This window comes from Mauremys reevesii, linkage group 2 (genome assembly GCF_016161935.1).
Source record: "Mauremys reevesii isolate NIE-2019 linkage group 2, ASM1616193v1, whole genome shotgun sequence".
Taxonomy (NCBI): domain Eukaryota; kingdom Metazoa; phylum Chordata; order Testudines; family Geoemydidae; genus Mauremys; species Mauremys reevesii.
Window position 1 is genome coordinate 195,948,165 of NC_052624.1, and position 20,993 is coordinate 195,969,157.

The 20,993-nt window shown below is 40.2% G+C and overlaps 3 long non-coding RNA genes across 5 annotated transcripts in view; 1 reads left to right on the plus strand and 2 right to left on the minus strand.

The window, feature by feature from the left end:
• The window catches only part of LOC120398407, a 47,278-nt gene extending 31,569 nt beyond the window's left edge, over positions 1–15,709 (plus strand). For all 3 annotated transcript variants that reach the window (XR_005594358.1, XR_005594359.1, XR_005594360.1), the window contains exons 3-4: positions 13,225–13,291; positions 15,578–15,709. This is a non-coding gene — a long non-coding RNA (uncharacterized LOC120398407). The remainder of the gene's footprint in view (positions 1–13,224; positions 13,292–15,577) is intronic.
• The window catches only part of LOC120398406, a 50,476-nt gene that overhangs the window by 13,433 nt on the left and 16,050 nt on the right, over positions 1–20,993 (minus strand). The gene's annotated exons all lie outside the window — the stretch shown is intronic.
• LOC120398408 lies at positions 15,373–20,253 on the minus strand. The gene is made up of 3 exons (XR_005594361.1): positions 20,099–20,253; positions 19,438–19,584; positions 15,373–15,639 (listed from the first exon to the last, which is right to left on the minus strand). It is a non-coding gene; the product is annotated as an uncharacterized LOC120398408 (long non-coding RNA).

Consider the following 20,993-nt stretch of genomic DNA (forward strand, 5'->3'; position numbering starts at 1 on the left):
AAAGGATCTGGGGTTTACAGTGGATTCCAAGTTAAATGTGAGTCAATAGTGTGATGCAATAGTGAAAAGGGATAATATAATTCTGGGGCGTATCAACAGGATTGTTGTATGTCAGACACAGGAAGTAGCTATTCTGCTTTGCTCAGCACTGGTGAGGACTCAGCTGGAGTATTATGTGCAATTCTGGGCACCACACTTGAGGAAAGAAGTGGACAAATCGGAGAGAGTCCAGAGGAGAGCAATAAAAATGATAAAAGGTTAAGAAAACCAAACCTATGAGGAAAGGCTTAAAAAACAACAAAAACTAGGCATGTTTAGTCTTGAGAAAAGAAGAATGACAGGGGACCTTGTAAGTCTTCAAATATGTTGATTAGCATGGTAATCAATTGTTCTCTATCTCCACTGAAAATAATCTGCACCATGGGATATCTAGATTAGATATTAGGAAAATCTTTCAAACTATAAAATAGTTAAGTTCTAAAATAGATTATCATGAGAGATTGTGAAATCTCCATCACTGAAGGTTTTTAAGAATAGGTTGGACAAACACCTGCTTTGAATGGTCTAGATGTATTTGGTCCTGCCTCAGTGTAGGGAGTAAGGACTAGAAGCCCTGTTGAGGCCCCTTCCCACCCTACACTCCTGAGATTCTATGAATTTTTTTAAATACGCGATACTGTTGTAAGGGAAGCTGAAAGGGTTATGACAGGTTAGTTTAGTCTGTCTCTATAATAAAAAAAAAAAGGAGACTGTGGCACCTTAGTCTCTAAGGTGCCACAAGTACTCCTGAAAGGGTTATGTTGCCTAATGCTTTCCCATTATATAAGACTCTTGTGATGACTACTTTTCTGAGAAGCTCTAACTCCTCCATTGTCTACAGCAGGCCTTTGAAATTCAGCTGGGAGGACAACCTTGGAAGTAGAGAAGTGCTTTTCATATGTCCCATGAAATTCCATTCAGGTCTGAGTTATAAACTGTGTTGAAGATCAATATTTTCCTTACTTCACTTGCGATGCTCAGGAAAATGTTGGCAGCATGCCAAAATAATAACTGAAAGTGAACATTTTAAAGAGGCAGGTCTCCTCTATCACCACTTCAGCAGCTGGGAACAGCCGGGACAGTTGTAACTGTGGTAGGGCTAAGAGCAGGCTGGGCTTCTTTCCCCATTCCAACACAGCATGGGCATGGCTCTGACACTCCATCACTGTGTGAGGGCATGGGAACTCTTCCTACTCCCAAGTTGGGGAGAGAGCCAAGCAAGGCCACCCCATCCCATCTACTTCACAGAGCCAGCATGTGGTACCAATCGCCCATCTCTCCCTCTTTTGTGACACCACCTGCGATAGGATCCCATCCAACTCACAGGAGGGCAGAAAGAGGAAGGCCTTGCTCCCCCTACCTCTCCAGATCCAGCAATTCTTCTCTTCTCTAGGTCTGTGGTCAATCTTCCCTATGGCAGTTTTCTCCTGCTGCTTACTAATCTATTTAGTCCTGTAGCTTCAGTAGTTGCAGTGAGTGCTGAGGTTCAGCGTTCAAAGCTTCTTGGTGATTCGTGATAAGGGCATTGTTACAGTTGTACATAATAAAACTTGGTTTAACCTTTAAATTGTCATTTAGTAATAATAACCAAAGAATGAAGCAATCCCTGCAGTAAAGTTTGAAGTTCTTGGAAATACTGAGGGATGAAATATGCTGTGACTTGTTTATTAGTATTATACAAAAAATATTTTTAATATATATATATTTATGTTGCTAAGTCAAGCATTCAAAAGTTAAGGAAATGCCAGATTCATGGTTGCCCCCACAACCTTAATTTATCCTCCTTGTGTGCATGTATTATGATACAATCTTTAATTACATGATCAGAAACCATGTTTTTTCAATGAGATCCCTTCCTCATTCAGTGCACAGAATGGTAATTAGAGGGGGCAGATTTAAAGTTGCTAAGACAATCCTAAAGCTAGACTTACCTTTTAAATGCTTGTTTATATAATCTAAATAACATTGTTTTAACAGATTTTTGTGTGTAATTATTTAATTGCTCTTCACATATTGCAAAGAATCCACTGGGTTTATTGTCTTTCAGACTGGAAGTAAATAAATCCATTTTGCCATTTGATATTTAGTTTATTTTTTATTTATACTATCAATTGCCCTGCCTGAAGGTTGGAGAGGGAAATATGGGAGTTAAATTTAGCTAATCCCTTTCAAGCAATATAAATTGTCTAATTTGGGAGTCAGGACCAACATTGCTATATAATACTAATTAAAAAAAAGTCACATCACTTTTCATCCCACGGTATTCACAACTTTACTGTAGGGATTGCTTCATACAAAAGTGCAGTCATCTGTAGGGTGACATATTTAAGAGTACATAGAATATTACAAAATTTGCAAGTGAAAATTCTCTATTCAGTCAAAATTTCCATGGAGATTTAGGGGAAAATGACATTGTACCATTGAAAATTCCACCTTTTGGATGAAACAAAATCAATGCCCTCGAGTATTATGGCACTTTTTGTTTAAAAGAGACTTCAGGAGAAGAGTACCACTGCAGTGAGGGGGCATGGTCTCCCAACAAGAGAGATGGGGAGAAACCACTCTCCCACCTCTAGTGGGTTGAGCCAGGCAAGCCACGTTCTCCCACCAGAAGCAGAGGGGTAGGGCAGGAAGTTTAAAAGGCAGGACCTGCAGCTCGGCTGTGTGATAGCCAGAGAAGGAAGCAGACATCTCTCTCCCGCTTCTGAGCCCTGCACCCGAGCCAGAGCCCTACAGCACTGAGGACCCAGACAAGATACTGGGACTGCTGACTGACCAGTACTGGAGAAGCTACAGAGAGTGCCATTGGCTGTGTACCCCGGGGAAACGGAGGAACTCCAGGACATCAAGGTACACCCAGGAGGGCTACTAGGAAGTAACCCAGGGACACCAGACATTAGTCCAGTTGTGTTGCCTGAGGGTAGGTCAGCATGTTTCGGTGGGATCCCCGCTGACCCAGTGGCAGAGCCCTCCACCACTTCCCTAGACTGGGACCCAGTGGAGTAGGGTTGCCCCAGGTCCCTCTGCCACCAGACCCATCCCAGGGGTGGCAGCCTCCCCATGTTAGGCTGGATGGCCTGTGTTTGTTATTGCTCTTCCCTGCTCTGAGGGTCAGAACCTTTATACTGCTTAGTGCTCTGTCCTGCACAGAGGGCCAGACCTCCTTGAACTGTTAATCCCTCTATTGAGCCTTGTATTTATAGGCTCACTGTAGTGAAAGGCCTGGTCTCCATTTGAGACAACCACCAATCATCAGATCATCAGAATGGTGTGATGTAACAATAGATGAAGAGTGAATGGAAATATCTGTAAACAAAAAATCAGACAACTGTTGAATTCAACTTCAGAGGAGATATAAAGGCCTAGCAACTCAGTTTCCACGGCACTCTTAATAATAAGACTGACACTTCCAGAGGTCTGTGTTTAGTCACCTGAGAACATTCTTATGAAAATATATGGATTTAAAATAAACGACATTGAACTGATTTTGCTTATAATATAGGATGCTAGTAAAGATCAAATAATTCCATTTATTGGATGAACGTCTTCTAAGAATTCTTTCAAGTGTGAATTCTGCTAATCAAGGAAATAAACCAAAGATAACATATTGTCTAGATGAGATGAAAAAAGGGAATAAAACAGCCATCTGTGCTCTATTCAAGCAATTTCTTCAATAAGAGTAACTCAGATGCAATTCAAACCCAGATAACAGCCACAGTGACTGAGGGGCTGGGATAGTATTTTCATTATGATGGTGCAATCATGGTACTGATGAACTCTGAATGCCTACATCTTCCTAACACTTTTATTTGAAATTTATACTTATCCTTCCCCTAAGTTTGATTTCTTCATTGACTTTGTTTATTTCTGTTTAATTCACATTGCTTGTAATATTTTCTCTAACAATGTTAAAATTATACACTAAAATCTAGAAGATATCTAGTGATTTGGTTTGACTATGAGCATTGTACAGGAAAAGCCTTAACAGAAATAACATCACTTAAGTTGTGGTTTGTTGAATCAACTATGAGAAGTCAAAGGGGGAGAGAACTTTGCATGTCCAATCCATATTTCTAATGTTCTGGCAGGCTAGTTTGTTGGGGGAATTGAAGAGCAGCATAAATGAGTGGCTAGGATGTGCAACTGGAAGTCAGAAAACCTGGATTTTTGGTCCCTGCTCTGTCATTGTATTGTTCTCAACATGGAAAATCACTTTACCCTCATTTTTCCAATGGGGAAACAGAGGCTATGAAACCTTTGCTTTTACATCTGGCAGTTTCAAAGTGTTTGTATGGTGATACAGGTTGTGTGACAAAGTCTAAACATAACAGAGAAAATGTACAGTCTTGGGCACTTAGCAAGGTGATAAGGTAAAAGGGGCTCCATAACAACAGGGCACTTCTTTGCTTTCAGTGAAAGAACTGACATTCTGTTCTGAATTAGTGTGTCAAGTGTGAAGACAGCTCAAAATAGCACATGTGCAAAGCCTCTGTGGAGTTCATCACTTTTATCCTCCTGCTCCCCCTTTTTTATATTCAATCATAAAAAGGGGAGGCGAAACACTCCATGAAAGCCAGTTCATGTTGCTAAAGAACAATAATGCAAAACTTGTGCAATCAAAATCCATATACTTATTTACATCACCCTCAAACACTCTCAAATATGCATTATTCATTATCTTAGCAAACAAACCCTACTCCACCATAGTCACCAAGGACACACCCCAGCAACCTTGCCTCTATGCTTCCTTGATATTTGATATCTTGATATGTTCCCAATGGCAGTGAATCAAACCTGTTCTTAAGGAAGATGGTAAGCCACCTATGCTGTCAGGGGAAAGAGATGAGAAACCTAAAAAGCAAGTCAGTCAAGGCAGTAGCTATCTTTTCTAAGGTCAATCTTTGGTCTCAGTCTCATTTTAAAAACAAACAAACAAAAGGCAGTGGGAGATGGCAGCTGTTTTGAAAGAGTGCAAATCTTCCTGATTTCTCGTAAAGATTGTATACCATAGATTTTGTTGAACGGTAAACATTCACTCAGGATGAATGATGGCAGAAACTAACAGATGTTTTGTGAGCTTTCGTGGGTGAATACCGCAGACATCGGATGACTGCTGAACCAGACTAACACGGCTACCCCTCTGATAGATGGCAGAAAAATTACCATTAATCCCAAAATAAATAGACTTCAAATGTAGCCTTTGCACAAGATTTTAATGAGCTTAAACTATATAGAAACTTTGAAGTGATGTCCCTGTCTCTTCCCGTTAAGACTTTTTTCAACCGAAAAAGAGCTGATACAGAGTGCCAAATTTCTTGGAAGATTAATTTTTTAATTCCAGTAAACTACCTAATGGATTCACTTGTAAATTCTCAGAAAACGTATTCTTTTGCTCAAAGAGCAAGTGTTCAAGTAAAAATTTTAGGATGATGTCCTGCAATCTTTGTGAAAAATTCACCAACTGTGGGGCCATCACCAGTGCTTTTAATAATGACTTTAGGCCTGTTCAGAATTCATATTGGTTTTGAACTGGTGCATTCCATTGTCTCCAATGACATTACTCTTGATTCATTCTCAAATGAGTAAGAGCAGAATCACTCTACGTTTTTACATAGTGGATATGCAATTGAGTTAAACAAGTACATAAAGTTTAGCTAAAGGATACCTGCAGGGAGTCACAAAGCAGGCCTTTTCATTTTTTCTGATTATTTTTAAAAAGTAGTAAATTTATATCAGGTACATGATACTCTTCAGGCTATTCTGTTCAGAATTTTGGGTGGTGATTATAAGAATTTTTAAAGTTCTATTTTCACTTCTATACACTTTGAAACCCAGTTTATATTTAGCAACTCTTAGGAGTCATGCTATATAAATTGGAAAATAGGAAGCCAAGTGGAGAGATGAATATATGAAAATGCTTTTAAAGGCCACAGAAGAATTCAAATAGCATTCTAGTCAGATTTATTTCTGTCTTTATCATACTCCATAAATTTAAAACCTAAGAGGTGCACTTTTCACTAGAAACTGTTTAAGTATCTATACTTTTGTGACAGAAAGGTGATTCATTTTTGAACTACATGTAAGAACATCAAACATTAGAAGAATTATCAAAAGAAATTGGCTAGAGCACAATACAGGCTTTTACTGACCTATTTCTGATCATGGTTACAGGATGCGTACAGATGTGAATCAAAGCACTTCACAAATAAGATGTTTTTCTCTGTACCTATACACACTGTACTGCCTTTAAGTCCCTTTATTCTTCCTCAGTGTAAAATGATTGATTGATTGCTCACAGCTTGCATGACTCCCTGCTGCCCTAGATCCATCTCCGCTCTTCACACTCCTTACAGTTCTTGCATCATTGACTTTCTGCCAGCCATTTTGCTGCCAGTGCATGAGCTGACATTTAATGATCTTTAGATGCAGTAATGTCACATTTATCACTCTTTATCAGTTGTGACAGACCTAGATTCAAATGCAAAAATGAAATGCAGACTGAATCCAATCCAAACAGTGATAGGCTTTTGAGTGGCATCCATCAAGACATGTCAGAGAGAAAAGTGAAAAATTACCCTGTCGCTTATTGTTCTAGGGTTATATAGAAGAGTTTTGAGGTCTGTTCCTTGCAGATTCTGGGAAGCCCCATCCAGCCTCCAAATGTTTGTAAACATCATAAATATTAGGACATGTGAACTTTCTGTCTTACCAACTGTTGTATCAACCAGGCAAGGTACTAACAAACTTCAACAGGACTTTATTTTTAAAGTGGAAACATCTTTACCAAGCTGCTGCTGCACCCTCTGTAACTCTTACTCTGCCCCCTCAACTCCTCCCCCATCCTTCCTGTTTCATGTCCTTTCAGACTCTAAACAGCCAGTGCTCCCAGTTCTAATAATCACAAGCAACATCTAAACACCGCAACAACTTAATTTATGTTTGTTTATTTTTAATCCATGGTCAGGACTGACAGAAAATATTCTAGAGGAGCAGCTGAAGGTTTCCAGTAACAGATTCTGTTCTCCCTTCTCCACAGGTCTTGTGGTTGAGGGATTTTAGCAATGGATCAGTTCCCCATTCCACGGGATCTAATCGGTGCCACCCCTTCTCTCCCCAGATGCTTTCTTCACTTTCTTGCTAGCTGTATTCCAGTTCTAGTTTCTAGTTCCTGCTTTGTTCCACTCCAAGGGGAAGCAGCATGTAGGGACAGTAATAAGAAGGAAGACCTAAGACAAGATAGCTGCTGGCTGTTACTCAGCAGCTGCAAGAGTAGCCCCAGGCAGATAGAGTTAAATTGTCGAGGAAAAAGGGTTTGCTTGTTTTTGTCTCCCCCCCCCCCCCTCCTGTCTTGGATAGGGCCACACATTTTCAAAACGGGTAAAGAAAGAGTGATGATTCAGAACAGGGGCGGCTCTACAACAATTGTAGCTGACAATCTGCTCTCCACGGAGAGGCTTTGAACCGCGGGAGCAGTGGAAACCTCTTTACCAAGCTGCTGCTGCCCCCTCTGTAACTCTCACTCTGCCCCCTCAACTCCTCCCCCCCTCCTTCCTGTTTCATGTCCTTTCAGACTCTGAACAGCCAGTGCTGCCACTTCTAATAATCACAAGCAACATCTAAACACCGCAACAACTTAATTTATGTTTGTTTATTTTTAATCCATGGTCAGGACTGACAGAAAATATTCTAGAGGAGCAGCTGAAGGTTTCCAGTAACAGATACTGTTCTCCCTTCTCCACAGGTCTTGTGGTTGAGGGATTTTAGCAATGGATCAGTTCCCCATTCCACGGGGTCTAATCGGTGCCACCCCTTCTCTCCCCAGATGCTTTCTTCACTTTCTTGCTAGCTGTATTCCAATTCTAGTTTCTAGTTCCTGCTTTGTTCCACTCCAAGGGGAAGCAGCATGTAGGGACAGTAATAAGAAGGAAGACCTAAGACAAGGTAGCTGCTGGCTGTTACTCAGCAGCTGCAGGAGTAGCCCCAGGCAGATAGAGTTAAATTGTCGAGGAAAAAGGGTTTGCTTGTTTTTGTCTCCCCCCCCCCTCCTGTCTTGGATAGGGCCACACGTTTTCAAAACAGGTAAAGAAAGAGTGATGATTCAGAAATCCATTATTTATAACTGATGGGTAGGTGTCCCGCGGGAGGGCGGCAGGCGGCTCTGGTGGACCTCCCACAGGCATGCCTGCGGAGCGTCTGCTGGTCCCGCGGCTCCGGTGAAGCATCCGCAGGCATGTCTGCAGGAGGTCCACTGGAGCCGCGGGACCAGCGACCGCCAGAGCGCCTCCCGTGGCGTGCCGCCCTGCTTGGGGCGGCGCAAATCCTAGAGCCGCCCCTGCTACCCAGCATATCCAAGGAGCGCAAGGCATGTGTTCTAAATAAGTAAGAAGCTACATTCTGCAGCAGCTGAAGGTTCCACTTGATCTAGATCTCCAGGTCTAACCAAACAGTGTAAGGCCCTTCACATCTTTTTCTGACCATCCTCTGTCAGAAGGAAATGAGTTTGCCCTGAGTCGTCATTTTACAGATTGTATACAATTAACCTCAGAGTTAAAGAGTCCCTGGCATAATTTAGAGCTGCCTGGAAAGCATCTAGCAATAATCTGAAATCTGCTCTCTATGACAACAGGAGTTGTACTTAAGTATCTTTATAGGGATATCAGAGGAGATGAACCCTGTATTTCTGAGAAACTAATGTCTGTGCCTGAGATCACTAGTTCTATTTATACTACTTTAGCTGGAAAATTATTAGAGGACCACAGGCATTGATGTTGACAGCTATATCCACCACCAGCTAGTAAGAAACTATATTTTGGTACAAGTTAAGATTACTGTTTTTATTAAACAGCTTTTTGTAAGAAGCGTGACAACTCTTAATTTCTCTGTTTGGTTTAAAAACAGAACTTGTATTCAAATGCTCAGAAATTTCCCACAACTATACTACAAAGTTTTTTTGCTGACCATCAATGGTGAAACAGATACAATGTTGATTAGCCACCATGGCAAATATAACCTATGTCCCTTGAGACCAAAGGCTATATACAGATTGTGGTAACTATTATAACACTTGCAGAAAAATAGAATGTTGGATTGTACTCTTTTATTACTGTATGCTGTTAATGGCCCATTATGATGGGGCTGTTATTTGAATACAGTATGCAAAATTATGACCCAGTGAAAAGACATTTCCTTCCTACAGAGAATGGGAAGAAAAAGACGTGAAAAACCTTCTTAAAAAAAAAAAAGGAAGTCAATGGAAAGACTCCAATAGACTTCTGTGAGTTCTGGATGAAGCTCAAAGATTTCAATGTAATAAATGTACTCATGTCTCTGTTTTTTAATATGATTATATAATATCTGTCTTCTGTCAAAAAAACCCTCCCATAAATTTGCAAAGCTTTAGAATTAGGGGGAAAACAATTTAAAGAGCTATTTTGGACCTATATTTTATAACATAAATTTGCAACAATGAAGGAGTAAGTAAGTGATTAGTTAATTGCAATTTGCTCGAAGACCTGAGTGTGTATGCATTTCAGGGTTTGAGTGAGAAAATAAGTTAATTTGGACTTTGAATTGAAATCTGATTTATTTTTGTTTCTCATGTAATGTGAGGTTTAAACTATATATTTAATTCTTTTAGTCAGTGTTCCTACCAGCAATTTTCTAGTCTCATCAACAGACCAAAAACTATATAAATACGTACTGTAAGTAGACAAATGTATACAATTTGAAACCACACTGGGCCAGATTACCTCCTGCTATGGCGGGGGTGGGGGAGAACTTGCAGTGTTCATGAGATTATTCAATGGCTGGGGAGAGGGAAAACCAGATTTGCCTTTTGTGAAGCTGTATGATTGAAGTATAACTATTTATTTAACAGTGGCAATATCATTGATATAAACAATTGCAACAAATGTTGTACAAAGTATATCATGTAAGGTGTCAATGGAAAAGTTATGATTTGCTAAATATGATTATCATGTTTATATGCATTTATCATTTTTGTATCTGAAGTTATCAATATTGGCTACACACTGGTATCTAATGTATGTGCAGTATTCTTGGGCAACATCCACCAGTGTTGCATCTAGGCTAGACAGCTTTGTATTGATGGCTCATCAAAGACGCTTAGCTCTCACAATGGGCCATAGAAGAAACTCATTCCTCCAAGACACCTCTTCCTGCAGATGCCTCAGCCTCCAAGGTGCCAATGGCTATCCTCTGTGAGCCATCAAGTCACGTAGGGATCTGTGATGTGCTCATGGTGACCTGGACTCCATCTTGTGCCAGTAACTTTCAACAGACTGAGCTTTGTTTAAAACAGAAAATTGCCAGGCACATGGCAAAAAATCCTGGAATAACCTCTTTCCTCCTCTGATTCTCTGGACTCTGGCTTTACAACTAAAAGGAGCATATTGACTATGTGCTGAGGACCTTTCAATCTTTTGGAAGTTACCAGAGACTTTACAAGCTACATCACTTCTATAAACCTGATATAAGAAAGTTGCCATTTTATATGTATATGATCTATTAACAATTTTAATTTATCTTCTTTTCTTTATTAATAAATCTTATATTTCAGTTACTAAAGTATTGGAGCAGTGTGATTATTGAGTAAAATCTGAGTTATATCTTGACCCAGCTATGTGGCTGATCTCTTGAGATCACAAGAACCCTTTGTTTGACTAAATTGGTTTTCAGTTACCATTCAACATAAATTCTAGTGTCTTGGTGGTGAGACAATGACTGGAATTCCTAAGCAGACTGCATTTTTGATTTCTTGTTAACCAGTGTGGTGAGACACAAGTTTACTTTTGTTACTGTTGTGGTATAATCTAATGATAGAATAACCACCAGTGTGGGATTTGTTTGTCCTGAATCTTAGATTCTCAGTTGTGACCTACTGAAGCATGATGACACCTTTCCACATAAGAATTGAGGGATTTCATAAGTCCAGTAATGTTTATTAGCCAGGATGGTAAGGAATGGTGTCCCTAGCCTCTGTTTGTCAGAGGGTGGAGATGGATGGCAGGAGAGAGATCACTTGATCATTACCTGTTAGGTTCACTACCTCTGGGGCACATGGCATTGTCCACTGTCAGCAGACAGGATATTGGGCTGGATGGACCTTTGGTCTGACCCAGTATGGCCATTCTTATGTTCATAATCAAATCCCACAGCTATCCTCCTCCAGCACTTCTCCCCGTCTTTTCTTTCCCTCTAGATTGATGCAATTCTCCAGAGGCCAAACATGCAAAGGACCTGTGCTTCTGTATTGATTCTGAGTTTACAAGCCTTCCTCTTCTGGCTTCTTGATAGTGCAGTCACATTGGAACTATCATTGCCTCTTCCACCTGCAACTACCTGTGAACCCTACCCTTAAGCAACTCCAGGTTCTCCAGAGGTCTTGGGTTGGGAAAACAGTGCCAGAGAAGCAGCTGATATTAGTTTCATGGAGAAAGGTTGAGGTCCACATGTGGAAGGAAGCTATGGGGATAATCTAGTCCACTGAAAGGATATGTCTCAATGTTTTTTGAGAAAAGATGAATTATTAACTGAACTGACATTGCCCCCTATTAAGGTTGCCCAATGCACTTTCCATTACAAGACCCTGTTTTCAGTTGCTTATAACTTTTTTGCCAAACTTTAGCTGTTTGGGCTGAGATTTTCCATGCTGGGTGTCTGCCTCAGGCTGAGTTTTTCTTTGTTGTTTTTATTTAGTTAGTTAATTTTAAGACAAAAGGTTTAAGTTTCTCAAAGAGGCTGGGGGAAATACTCTATTTTTTCCATGTTTAAAAAAATTCAAGTTACCTCTTAGCTGAAAAGTCCAGCACCCCTATACTTCGGAGCAGGGACTTTGTGTCTGGGGTGTGCCTCTTGCAGTGCCCAAGAAAATCCATCCAAATTAGGCCAAGTTTAAAAAATCTCAGCATGCATGAAATGTGTAGACACTTGCTAGAGTTTTGCAACCAGAAGATTGTTACTAGGAGCAGAGGAGGGGAGACTAGGACTGTCTGGGTAAGAAGACCAGACTTGGAGCTGGGGATGTTAAATGGGGGGAGGGGTGGGTGCCAGTAAGGAGGCTGAAACTACACAGGAAGCTGGGAGGAGACAGGGAATGAGAACAAGTGAAGGAGGAAGATGAGGCAGGTGACACAGATCTAATGGGGAGCCAGGTTGCAAGAGGAGAACTGGGAGTGTAGTGGCAGGGAGAAATGTGAGTGTGGGGGACAGGTTGGAGGAATGGGGAGGCAGGGTTCAAGCTTGGGAGGGAAATGGACAGAAGAGTCTCAGTGCATGAAGAACACATTACCTTGAATGGAATCCATGACTTCTGAGTCTTGCAATTACTTTGCTGCCAGATAATATCTATGAAACCCAAAGGCAAACTATTTTATCCCCCTCTCTGTGGTGGTCCATGCAGTGGATGACAACCTACTATTGCTATCAGTTACTGCCTTAGATGAAGTAGTAGATGTTTGTGGGATTTATATTAAGATTCCAATCCTGCCAATGAACCAACAGGGACGCTGGGGTCTCATTTGCAGAAGTGCTGAGCACCCACAACTGCAACTGAAGTTAATTGGCACTGTAGTTGAATATATAAAGTACCATATAACGCTAAGTACTCTAAACAATCATGTTTTAGATGTCTCAAATTGGGAACCCATAAAGAGTGGATACTTTTGACCTTAATCTCTTTGTGCTTCAGTTCCCCAAATTCAGGATAATACTACCCCACTCCCCTCCCCAGGGTGGTGTGAAAATAAATTGTTTGTAAAGTATTCAGAGTCTATAGTGATAAGCACTACAAAAAGCCTATTGGGAAATTAATAATTTTGTCTTCAAAGCAGGGTTTGAATAATGTGCAGTAATTAAGACATGGGAGGTACATGGAACAATGTGGATAAAACAGGCTATTAAATAGCTGCTAAAGTGAGCAATGTCCAAACCATGCACTGAATAAGGCAGGGTTCCTGTGGAAAAACAAGTCTTATGACATGTGAGGGGGACTAGGTGATTTAGGAAACTGGTAATAAGCTACAAGGTTTGGATTGTGTTCATTGTTTCAGTGTTCAAGCATTGCCGTTTGATTTTGTTGTCTGTTTAAAATGGACTGATGCTCTAAGTGTAGTTCCTAGTGGGAAAGTATATTGCAAAGGGCACTAATTGGAAAACTCATTTCAGATCAGAGGCTGTATTGAATGATCTACTTTTCCAGTCTGAGAGGTGCTTCCTTGAGGTCAGGAGTAAGGTACAGCAATGGGGGTGTGGAGGCCTTTCACCATATAGTGAAGTTTGCATTGCTGCTGTCCATGCTGTTCTGTAGCAGAGGACTTTTCATGGTAGTCATATTTCACTAGCACTCTTAAAAAAAAAAAAAAAAAAAAAAAGCTTGTGCTATAAGTAATGTTAGTCAATTTTAGTCATCAGAACATCCAACATCTTTTGTCCTTACTACATGCAAAGGACTCATGTCAGTTAGGTATTGACTGAAACAATCTCAAAAATGGTCTTCCACCATTCCCATATATTTTTCTATCAATAGTTGCACTAGTGTATTGTGGGAAGGACCATTAAGAGGTGAATTGCACAAGCAATTTTCTTGCAGACCTCAGTTTAGGCCATGGAATCTCTAAACTACATATTTTCAGAAATAACACTAGCCATCTCTCACCAGCTGAACTCTAAAGTACATGTGTGTAATGTAGTCTCCACTTTTTTTTAAAGAGAGACAGATATCAAAAGCCAACAGAATCCATTTCTGAAATGTATTTCCGTAATCATTGCCCTGACAGCCTTAATGGCTTTTTAATACACTCATTCTCTTCTGTTTTATATAATACAGTGAGAACTAGACATGAGTCTAGCAAGTAAAGCTGAATCACAGTCTCCCACTTAATCTCAATGACTAGATCTTTCTTTAACTAAATATTGTCATTAAAATCTTCTGCTTAAAATGTGTTTTTTACTCGGCACAACTTTAAATACAGTACAAGCTGATAATATGCTCTTTTTGAGGTGGAAAAGAGGTTGGTTCAAAATGCATGAATTGCAAGAGGTTTCACTCTGTTCAAAGGATTTCCTATATCTCTCACGGGGGGGACCACAATATCACCACCAACAAAAAAGTCAGTGCATAGTTACAGTTGAGAACTTAATCTCTGTAAAAAGCTAAATGTTTTATAACAGTGGAGTTGGAATTGTAAATGCCAAAGTTCCTGGGATTTATTGTTTCCAATTCTACCAATGTTAATTGTAGCTCTTCCTTTCATGCCCCATAGTAAAGCTGGTTAGGAATTTTTCAGTGAAAATGCTTTTCTTAGAAAATGCTAGTTCACTTAAACCAAAACTTTTCATTGGGAACATACCAGTTTTTAATGAAAGTTTCACTGGGAAAGGTTTCTTGGGTGTAAAATAGAATTTCTGGTCATAAACAGAGCCCAGGCTCTCACCTGGAATGCAGGAGATCTGGCTTCCAAACCCTGATCTGAATCAGGTAGAGCAGAGACTAGAACTTATGTCTTCCATGTTCCCCCATCTGGTGACTGGCCATTCTGGGGTTCAGTTCTGTGTATTTAAATTTTTTTTTTTTTTTTTGTTAGTTTTTTGGTTTTTACATAAAATCTTTGGAAGGTATCAGGTTTATCCCAATGTGGAACAGGAATACTTTTGAAATCTGAAAATTTCATGGGATTGGAGAACAGTTTCCTGTTCGGCTCTACCCAATGCACGCACTACATGCAGGCAGAGATTATACTCTATGCTAAATGCTATGTGTTTCAGGTGTCTACATATTTTATATATGCTGTTTTACACTTGCATCCCCACTCAGACATCATGACAGACATGAGAGTATGATGCTGCCCTTTCCAAACAAAACTAAGTTAGTGGGCTATGCTTGCCTGTAGGTTTCAGAAGACCCCCAGCAGCACAACCTATCCCATCTAGGCCTGTTTTCATCTTGGGAAGGTCAAACACGTGTGTAAGCACTTCACTGAATTGAGTGGAATACCAAGCCACTTTCAAAACACGCATGATAAAAAAGAGTTGAGTAAAAGTTCTGGAAGATTTAAGTGTCATTAATAGAAAGATATTTGTGTATATATTAAAAAGATACCTTAGCATGCTGCTCATGCTGAAATTCTTTCTAACTATGTGGTGGAGGGGGCATTAAAAACACATTAGTGCTAGTTATACATAGTCACTTCCCTGATAGTAATGTCCCTTTAATAAGAGCCTGATTCACCAGTTTTGTGCTGGTTTAAGTCCAGTAGACTTAAATAGGTGTAAATAGAGTGGAGAATTCAGATTTTGAATGGAATACACATCTTGCATTTTTTACTGTGGAGTCTTTACTGTGGTTCTATAACTGTTAGATGTTTCTAAGTTGTAGCATGGGCTCGGAGTTAGCATACTGACTCTTACTGCCGCTTCTAATGAGGGAAGGTCAATCACTTTTTAAAAGATGATGTACAGCATCTGCTCCCCGATGGTTTGTTTGTACATCATAGGTTGTTTCTCCTCTTTATTCCTTTAGGTGATGAACCTTCACCACACATACATATGCCAGATGTCTGAATCCTCCCTGCTGGATATGAGCTTTTTCAGAAGACAAAAATCAACAGCTCATTACCATACAGTGAGCTTTAGTTAATAATACACACTCAAAGTCAATGCAAATATAACTATACTGTGTCGTTCCTTCTAGGATATGTGTGCTCATTCACACTTCCTCTTTCTGCTTGTTCATTTGACATTCCACACTTCAATACCTATACACTGGGGACATTTCACATTCTATCTACACTGAAGTAGATATTACATTCTAAAGCATATTGGTTTGAAAGGGTTGTAGTGCAGGAGAGGAAGGGGGAATGGATATCCGAGGGAATTATAAATGTGACACATGGATTTTCACCTTTAGATCAACTGTTCTAATAGTTCAAATCTATTCCAACTCAGTAGTGATAAAAAATCTGGACCATCTATTAGCTTTACTGCTTAGGCTGGAATACATTGAAAAGTTACATAGGTTTAGCTATGTCTTTTAGGGGTGTGAAAAATCCACACTCATGAGAGATGTAGTTACGTAAGTTTAACTCCCAATGTAGACAGCACTAAGTTAATGGAAGAATTTTTGTCAACGTAGGTACCATCTCTCAGGGAGATGGAGTACCAACACCGATGGGGGAACCCCTCCTGTCACTGTAGTAAGTGTCTGTGCTGAAGCGCTACAGAGGCAAAGCTGCAGCAATGCTGCTATAGTATTTTAAGTGTAGACATGGCCTCCATTGCATTAGGAACTGGATGTCCTAGAAAAATAAGGCTAACAAGAATACATACATAGCACTACAGTTGGCTGAGAATTTTTCAACAACCTGTTTTTTGGATCAGATAAGGCCTATTTGTCAAAACTGAATCTTTTCACAGAAGCATATTTGTGAAAGTTCTAGGGTTCCAGGAAAGAACTTCTACCAAGAAAGAGCCTAAATGAAGCAGAGCTAGGGATTTGAATGTGGGCCTTCCACATTGCAGGTAAAAAGTGCCCTACTCATTGGGTTACTAGTTATATTGGGGTATCTTTCTCAATGCTTTTTTCATGAACAAGTTGTAAAGATCTCTATTTTCTTCAAATGAAAAACTAAAACAAATTCTGAAATCTCAAAATATTTTTGCAAAACAGAATTCCTGTTTTCCAGCCAACACCACACAACACAATTGACATTCCTTGACACCCCTGTTCACAATCCCATCACAGAGGCCAAAGTGTCTCTCTCATCTCTATACCTCATAGTTACAGTTTCCCATGGTGCAAGGATAGTGTGGGGAAGCTTTCACTGCCACTGTGGACCAATTTTAATTATTTATGCCTATATATCCAAAAACATGATTTACTCCTTGTGATGGGTGACTTTAATGCTAAAGTGAAATGTGATAACAGGGAAGCATAGGTTAGGAATCATTAACCACGATGGTGAGAGACTCTCATTGAATTGTGTTTAGTGTCTGACCTAGCTCTTGCAAGTGCCCTGTTCCCTCGTAAAGACATACATAAGCATGGAATTCACTAGAGGGCAAAAACTAAAAAGAAGAAGAAGAAAGAGAAACCAATATGTATCAATCATATCTGCATGAGCTCAAAATACAGATCATCTGTCCGAGAGATAAGGGCATATCGAGCACCAGATGTCATCAGTGACCACAATCTTTGGATTGCTAAATTGTAATTAAAACTGAGAAAGATCACCTTTAAACAGAGTGGAAGCAAATCAACGCACCAAACTGAAAACAAAACAGTATTGTAGAAATACCAACTTGAACTAAGGAACACTTTGGAGGCACTGCCAAAGGTAGCGGGAGGTGAAACATTGGACCTGAAGAAAAATGGGCTGTTCTATGAGACCATGTGATTTGAGCTGTAGCAGTTGCAATTGGTTATCAGTGTAGACAGAGCACAAATTGGATAAGCCAAGAGGAAATGAAAGTACTGAAAGGAAAACTTGTGAATGTTAAGATCAATGAAATGGAGGGGGGAGGGAGGAAGGAGTACAAGAAAGCAGCCAGCAGTGAAAAGCAACACAAGGAAAGATAAGTGAAGACATGTTGAATACCTAGAAGCTGACACTGCTGCTATGATGGGGAAACCAGAGTAATTTACCAAGTGACGTAAACCCTGTGTGAAAATTTCAAAAAAGGAAATGGGACAGTAAAAAGTAAAGATGGAAAAATGCTTACAAGTGATGTAAACCAGAATAATAGATAGGCAGAGCATTTCAAATAAGTACTCAACAGACCTGGGTGACAGGGCATGGATCACTTGATGATAACCTGCCTGTTCATTCCCTTTGGGGCACCTTCCATTGGCCACTGTCAGAGGACAGGATACTGGGCTTGATGGACCTTTAGTATGGCTGTTCTTATGACCTGGCTCTGCTTCAGCACCAGAATTTAATGAACTATGCTAACCTGATCCACTTGATATCATCAGTCCAATAGAGATGTCAGAAGTACAGGCCCCCTTCAAGAAGTTGAAAAATAGCAAAGGACTGGGAGATGATGAAATTAGAGCAGAAATGCTAAGTACCTGATGCTAGCACCCTAATGAAAATGGCATAGCTATTCAATAAAGTCTGGGAAAGTGAGACCCCTCCTGACCAATAGAACCATGGAATAATTGATTAAAATACCCCCGAAGGGTGATCTTACTGACTGTAACAACTGGAGAGGAGTCAGTGCTCTTTGTTGTAGGGAAAAATCTTCTGCAGTGCGGTAACACACAGGATGAAAGAGGCAATGGATGCTTAGGGAAGGCCAGGCTAGATTCAAGCCCAAGAGATCCTGTGTAGAACAGATATTCACACTAGGGTGACCAGATAGCAAATGTGAAAAATCGGGACAGGATGTGGGGGGTAATAGGTGCCTATATAAGCAAAAGCAACAAATATCGGGATTGTCCCTATAAAATTGGGACATCTGGTCACCCTAATTCACACTAAGAACCATCATTAGAAGAACAAGAGATATGAGAAGAGATCTTCATTAGAATTAGAATCGATGAGAATTAGAAGAGATCTGAAATATTACCGATCAGCAGTACTAAAATTACATGGAAGTGTTGAGCATATTTGGGGCATGTACTCTGTATGTCAGTATACAGACTCCCACCTGAAGCTGTCAAGTGGAAACCAACTGCTGTGAGGAAACCTTTAGAAGAACCCATAGCAGGGAGGGCAGAACAGTCAATCTCAACACCACAGAGAGAGATGGAAGCAGCAGGTAATGATAGAGAGGGATGGACAGGACTAGTTTATGCCCTGTGTGCTGACATTGGTACAAGAAGAATGCTTCATTATAATAGAGATAAAAGTGCCCATTAAGTTTCACTGCTAATACTGACACCTAGGGCCTGATTTTAAGAAGTGCTGAGTGCACACAATGACTTCAGTTATAGCTGTAGGGGTTCACCATTTCTTAAAATCAGGTCTTGCACATCTCAAGCTGGACACCCACAAACAGAGGTACCCAAAATTAGTAGACATGTTAGCAAATGTGGGTCTTGTCAAATTGCCATTCATTTGTTTGTTGTTCTACACACAAATCTACACATTCAAGTCTTTCAAACCAGCACTTTAACTGACGTGCAATAATGATGTAATACCTCTACAACAAATTATAGATTCAAAAGATGACCACGGGGTCCACTACAGACTTTGTTTTTACTATTGATTTTATGCAAAAGGACCTCAGTTCCCATCATGGGCAACATTATAAAACCCTAACTTAAGGTTTTAATAATCTACTTAACAAGGTTTAATAAATACCGTGACTATATTTGAATATTTTAAAAATTAAAACATTCCCCAGTAAAATGCCTGTAAATAGTAGATCTGCAATTACCTCTGATATTGTGGACACTGACATGACGAGCACTGTTCCTTTGCTTGGATGTTTTCTTGGTGCCATAGCAACAGAAGGTAGTGAATGACTTTATCTAGCCAAGTGTTGTAAAGAAGTCATACCTTTGGCCTTCATGTTTCAGGTGTCCTAGCATGTGACATAATGTAAGGTGGCATATGAGTGTGAGAGGTTCTTAACTGATTTTGGGGGGCTGGTTATACTGGGGAATTTAGATAGTGAGGTGTTCAGGTTTGGGGAATTTAGATAGTGAGGCGTTCAGGTTTGGAGAATGCTTTGTGCTCTGTTTTCTGGGGATTTCCTGGGGTATCTGAATGGGGATGGTTGAGAGATGCTTGCAGCATCTTAGTGGCAAGATTTGGGTTGGAGAGGGTGACTAGTAGTGAGTTCTCTTTCATCTCCACCTCATTTTCTAGCTCCTCTTGCTGCCTCTTCTCTCTCCCAGCTACTCAGCTGGATGGGATCCAGTGGTTGGGCTGGTTGGAAATGAGGTGAGTTTTTCACAATTGACTTTTGAAAATAATCTGAACATTTGTTGTTGTTTGGGGGGGGGCAAGAGGATGAATTTTTTTTGACCATGTCTATCAAACAGAGGCGAAAAGAGCATGGAGATAAGTCCATCTGAACAAGAGGCCTCAGTCACCTGTGGTGGTGGTTATGGTGCTTGTTGGGTGGCTAAAAATGCCAGAAGAACTGCACAGGGATGCTAGATGTGTGAAGCTGGGCAGAACTGTGTGAGAGAGCCAGCCCATATAAATGTCCCAAGTGAATAAGCAGTTGTGCTTCGACATATGAGAGCCAATCATTCTCTACCTATTTAAAGGAAAAGAAAATGCAGTCTGTAAAGATAAGATTCAACTCCCAGATTCACCACAGGTCATTCCAGTTGTAACTCCTACTTGCTCCTTTTACACTAGTTGAAACAGAATGCAATATAGTGGAGGGTTCTTTTGGATAGAGAGATGGAGATAAAACACTCTGCAACAGTTCATGAGATTATCCCTTCTGTGGGGAAAAATGTCATTTGCATATTTAAGCCTTTAAAATGTCATCTCGCCCTTACAGCACATCTGATAATCGTCACCTGCAGTACATGCTCCTGTAAGGGCCAAACTTCACTTGCCAGCTGGACAAGTAGAGCAGTGTCCTTTATGACAGTATTCACAAGGTTCCGAACACAATAGCTTTGGTAATTATAGGAGAGCTTTAGCAAGGAAGCATAGGCAGGTCACAGATTGCAAAGTGACAATGACAATTCAACTGGAACAAACAGTAATCTCGGAGGTGTTGCAGTTCCTGCCAGTCTCGACAAAGTCCTTTACTCAAAGCAAAATAAGCCATAACAGAGTACTAGGGCATTGCATTTGCTCTGCTTTTGAAATCCATAAGGTCACTTTTTTTGTAGTTTCATGGAGTCTGCTTTCAGTTTGAAAGAGGCCTGTTTGATTGGATTATTTTGTTCAGGTTTGGTTGTCATTTGTTACGTTTCTCTTCTTCACGATAAAAGGTTTTGTTTGTTTTGTTTTGAAACATCTTAT